The sequence below is a fragment of the Triticum urartu genome, chromosome 2 (genome assembly GCF_003073215.2).
Source record: "Triticum urartu cultivar G1812 chromosome 2, Tu2.1, whole genome shotgun sequence".
NCBI lineage: Eukaryota > Viridiplantae > Streptophyta > Magnoliopsida > Poales > Poaceae > Triticum > Triticum urartu.
Genome location: NC_053023.1, coordinates 310,548,032 through 310,553,658, shown reverse-complemented (window position 1 = coordinate 310,553,658; position 5,627 = coordinate 310,548,032). Strand labels below are relative to the sequence as shown.

Genomic DNA, 5,627 nt, shown 5'->3' with positions numbered 1-5,627 from the left:
TTATAATCCCGTGTAAAAATAAAATAATTAACAGAAGAAAAATATAATTCTAGCCTAGAAGAAATTCTCTAAAATTCCCAAAATCGCTGTAACGTTGCCGCGCGGCATGATTAGTAGTCAACCTCCATCAGGATTGGCTAAAAAACTGCTCGACGCCGGTCACCTTTTTAGTAGTGAACGACACACCTGCCCGTGCAATTGGATAGATAGCACAAGAGCGTTAGCGCTGTAAGGCTTTCTACTGAACGTTCAGCGATAAGATTATCCAGAAAACAAGATCTAATCATGTGCGGCGCGAACGCGAGTGAGTGCAATCCCCGATAGTGCACAAGGTACGGCGGAACAGTTCGAGCTCTGAATCGAATGGACGACTTGACGTGACGGCTCTCATGACACATGAGACCCGTAGCCCGCCCCGTCTCCAGTGCTGTTGCTGCAGGCCAGGCCTGGCTTGCTAGGTGGCCGGTAGGTAGTGCTGCCGTTGCCCACGACGCCACTATTGTGATCCCACCGGCCGGGCTTCGTCCCGATCGCACGCACCTGCATGATCCTCTGTGCGCCTGCCTGCCGCTGCACCCCAATGGCCACCAGTGCCAGTTCGTGTGCGCGCACACAGCGAAACGAGCTTGTGGATAGACACCACAGCAGACAGACACGACTATACGAGTATTATACTCCTACATTGAATTCCTTTGCGCTGCATCTACTTATATTCTATAGCAGCTTGTCGAGTCCTATATCATTTTGATAACATTCTTCTTACTTGAGCTAACTGGCCACAGTTTTGATTTGCAAACCCATTTGGTGCATAGTGGGCGCACACATGATTGCCGGCTCGGTAAAGAACAGGGAGGCTGAAGCCAGTTTTACTGCGGCGCGGCACAGATCTCGCGGCGAATGATTCTAGCTGGAGACGGGAGATAGCTGGAGCCTAGAGGCAGCTCCGTGTCCATCGATGCATAGCGAGTAGGAGATGTCAATCGTGACAGGGGCACTAACTCATGACGGGTCGATCTCCGGTTGGAAGCCTGTGGGAATGGCGTCTCTAGGCGCGCACGGCAGCAGCTTCTCAGGGCGCAGGGCAGAAGCAACGCAGCGGCTGTCGGGCGTGCTGGGACCTCGCGCTCGTCCCTGTTATTTTTACCCTTCCGCCCTGCAAGCCACGACCAATACATACACATTTCGTTTCTAAGTCTCTATTTTTAATCGAGCAGTTGGTATCCTGATGTTTTGATTTTATTTTTGTCTGATTTTATTTCGTCTCATCTCTTATCGCTTGTACAATTAGTTTTTATCTACCTACAAATTTCCCCTCCCATTGGTTTAAACCGGTTATCAATTATTGGTAATGTAATAAAAGTCACACGGAAATAAATCAGATCACAGTCGGCAGTCAATCTCAAACCTGCCAAGAAATTTCGTAACCGAATAAATTCAAATGAAAGGGTGGGGGGATGTTTCTATACATAAGGATGATAATCTCCATCGCGTACCAATTACTCCAGAATCAATCGCAGCAATAATCTCCATCGCATACATAATTACTCCAGAATCAATCACTATCATAATCTACATCGCATAATTAACTCCTTCTTCCTAACCATGTGACCACCTCGCTTCAGCAATCCTACCTGCCGTTTTCTACCATCACGACCGATTTTCTCGCGTCCTCTCCTGCATGCACAAAAAAATCGCCCGAGCCTCGACCGTGGGCTGGGACCTATCCGCCGCGCACCGCCTGCTCCGCAACGACGCCCAGCGCAACCTCTTCTTCGATGCCCCCGCGCACCCCCTCGCCGTCGCCACTGACGCCCTGCGTGTTCGCCTCTACGGCCTCGATGACTGCACCGCTTCCGTGACGTCCTCGCGCTCAAGCGCCGCCGGCGCATCCACGCCGGCGTCAGCCATGCCGAGGAGGTTGAGGAGCCCCTCGCCTTCGCCCATGTCAACGCCCCCACTCATCTTGGCGGGGTCGATTCCCCCATCGCCCGACCCATCTCCGACGAGTATGGCGTCGGTAGGTACGCCACGTCGTTCGTATGCTTGGCGGGTTCCAGAACACCCGCAACGTCTATGAGGCTATGAGCTCGACCAGGGCAAGGGGCTCATGCTCAAGCTCGACGGGGCGCAATTCGATCTTGGAACCAACTTCGAGATGGAGGTTGAGACTGCGGAGCAGGCGGGGGCGCGACGAAGACGGAAGTGGGGGTAGTTCGAGCTTGTCGCTGCCGAAGACCCTGGAGTGGTGCGCGAAGAGACCTGGTTAGATTTGTTGGCCCCCACTGGTAGATGCTCCATCTCTCCTCCTCTGGTTCCTTGTGCATTATTGGGTTGTCTCAATTTTTAGTTTGGAACACATAGCTGTGAATCTTTTTTTGATTAATATTGATGTCGTCGTTACATATTGGTACCAGGTAGATTTGATGTATTATTGCTAAGCTCTCACGAGCAGGCCTGATTTTATAGCTGTTTAGTGCACCGGTTCCTGTTCATTTACAACGTAGCCTTGCGATCTAATTGGTGTTTCTTTGAATTTATGACAGGTAAACTCCATTAATAACAAATCAGATCTCATCTCTCATGTTGCCGATTCAACCCTGGAAGATATAGTACAGACGAGAGGCGGTTTGGTCCATCTTGGGGGGGGGGGGGGGTGGACATAGTGGAAAGCAACTGAGCAAGCAAGTGCTGTTTAGTTGAATCCCACTCACGAATTAGAAAAAAATCCTTTGGGTTCTTGGATAGATGCTTATGGTTTGTTGCGTCATTTTTCAGGTTCAATATGCTGGCTGGCGCCGAGCCTCACTACTGTGTTGAAGAAATACTTGCAACGGTTACCAAAGGTTGTGTTAAAAAAACAGGCCCACCTTCATAAGGATTATGTAAGTTGCAGCCATACTCAGGTTTATTCTCTGTTCCCTACATATTTTTATTTAACCACGTTATGTTTTAGCCACTAGATGGAAAATAGAAAAAAGAAAACGAGAGCATCACTTATTTTCATGATATGATATTTATTTAATAGTGATTGCTATTTTTTTGAATATTTAAGCATAAGGATACCACAATTAAATTATGGTTACAACACGGAAGTTGTAGAGTAGTTAATCTCTTTCTCCACTTCTAAAGGGGGACTTGGTAGCCCGGTGTGCAGGTTTATTTTCGTCTCATCGGTTTATTCTTCCTCACCTCCCACCACCCCCCTCCACGCTGGGTTTTCTCCATCCGACTAAAAACCGAATCAATTTGCACGGTCCTCCTTGTTTGTTTTTTTGGCTAATGTCCTCCTAGCCTAGAGCATGTTCATCTGACTAATCTTCTTAGTTAATGCCCTCCTTGCCTGGATCATGTTCATCCCATTGACAAAGGCTTGGTCATCTTGTAATAGTAGCTGGTGAAGTGGATACATATACCACTTCAGTTTGCAGGAGAACAACCGCTTATATGTGTGCCTCAATAGTAAAGTAGGATTGCTTGGATTATTTTCTGTAGCATTTTGTCCAGTTTTAAATGTTTAGTTTCTTAACTTATTATGAGGCTTGCATCGATCAAAGAAATCATGTTCCCTTGGCTTTACAAATGTACTTATGTTTGCTAATTTATTTTTAGCATGTGTTTCCTCCTATTATCTTATTATTCTATAGCTAATTATATTTTGGAATATGGTGGGTGCAAAGGAAATGGCAGTTTCTAGATTTCTGGGTAACATGTTCCAAAGTGACGGGCATTGCTAAATCAGATAACATACTATTCAAAAAGAGAACACATTCAGCACTTCATTTTCGAGATTCAATAAAGTAAGCAAAACTTGGAATCCAAGTCAGAATACCAACTATTCTACTACCGAATGCACATTTATTTGCCGACATGAAACTATCTATCACATGTAGGTGTGTTTGCTCCTCGGAGCATAGCAATATGATATGCTCTTATATAAGAATTATCTTGCTTACAGTGTTAATTCAAAGCCTTAATTCAAGGTCATATCTTGCTTACAATGTCAATATAATCGCTTTTTAATCTTTGTCAAGATTAATAAACTGCACACGCATGGCACACAAATAGGACAAACTTGACTAGATCCACACGTATATTTTTATCACTTCTAATATCTCATCGACTGTTTACATGCCATCTTTTTTTTCGAAAAGGGGGGACTCCCCGGCCTCTGCATCAGAGCGACGCATACGGCCATAATTATAAATAAATAAAGTAGTTCAACAAGGTCTTCCAATCTGCTGCAAAAAGTAGGCTGGCTTACAAAGAGCTAGAAAAACAAAAAAGGCCCAAAAGCCACAACCGGCTGGCATAAGATAGATAGATAGGTAAACTAATCACCTATCCTATTACATGACCGCCATCCAAACCGGTTGAAGATATCCCGCGCTAACATCTCTCACCGGACAGGTCCAGTAACCAAACGCTCCCTGGCCTCCGTCGGAGTAAGGACCACATACAGATTAGCGCAGTAGCCCGGAATAAAACCTGCAAAAAATGAATAGGTGTTGTTCTGTTAAAAGCCAAATTATTTCTACCGTTCCAAATTGCCCATAACAACACACATGCTCCTACTCGAATTTGTCTAGCTGTTTGGCCTCTATACCAACAAGCCACGTTCCAAATAACGACCTGACCGAATTCTGAGGAGTAATGTTAAAGGCAATTTGCACCGAGCGCCACAACACTCTCGCCAACGGGCAATCAAAGAAAAGATGCTGGATAGTTTCATCCCGATCACAGAAACTACACCTAGTAGAACCTGTCCAGTTGCGCTTAATCAAATTGTCTTTTGTTAGAACGACTTGTTTATGTACAAACCACATAAACACTTTGATTTTCAGAGGAATCTTAACTTTCCAAACATGTTTTGAACTAGGAATAACACTAGAGTTGATGACATCAATGTACATCGACTTGACTGTGAATTCCCCAGATCTAGTAAGCTGCCAACACAACTGATCGGGCTGATGATTAAGCTGAACCTCCATCAGCCTACTCACCAGATGAATCCAAGCCTCCCACTGGCCCCCAGCAAGCACCCTCCTAAAGTGAATATTAAGGGGAGCGGATTGCAAACTCGTTGCAACCAGAGCATCACGTCGCTGCACAATACGATATAGCGACGGATACTGAAGAGCCAGCGGCGTATCACCAAGCCAAGTATCCTCCCAGAATCGAGTGTTATTGCCATCACCGACAATAAACTTTGTTATATTAAAGAAAGTATCTTTGACCCTCATTAGCCCCTTCCAGAAAGGCGAATCAGTTTACATGCCATCTTGCATACCATGAATACAAGAGTGCTGACTTTATTTTATTTTAATTCTGAAATAGTTCCCAATTAGGCTTACAATTATTTTATATTTGTGTTACTTCCTTTGTCAAGCTTATGAAGAATGTATTCCCTTGAACAGTATTTCATCCATTTGGATTTAGGTGACATGTGTGGTGGCACGAGAAAATGGAATGCCCTAAGCTGGAGAACATCAATTGACATGAGTGATACGCAATATCTGTTAGAAACACATACTATCAGGCTAATGCAAACCAATTGGGTATGAAGTATACTTACCACAAATTTCTATGTGTTGACTTGTGTTTTCCTGTTAGTAAAAGAAACATGTCTT

General features: G+C 44.9%; 1 pseudogene; it reads left to right on the top strand.

Annotated features, from left to right (window-relative positions):
* The first annotated feature begins 1,678 nt into the window (after positions 1-1,678).
* On the top strand, positions 1,679-2,212 carry LOC125536448 (annotated as a pseudogene).
* The last annotated feature ends 3,415 nt before the right edge of the window (positions 2,213-5,627 follow it).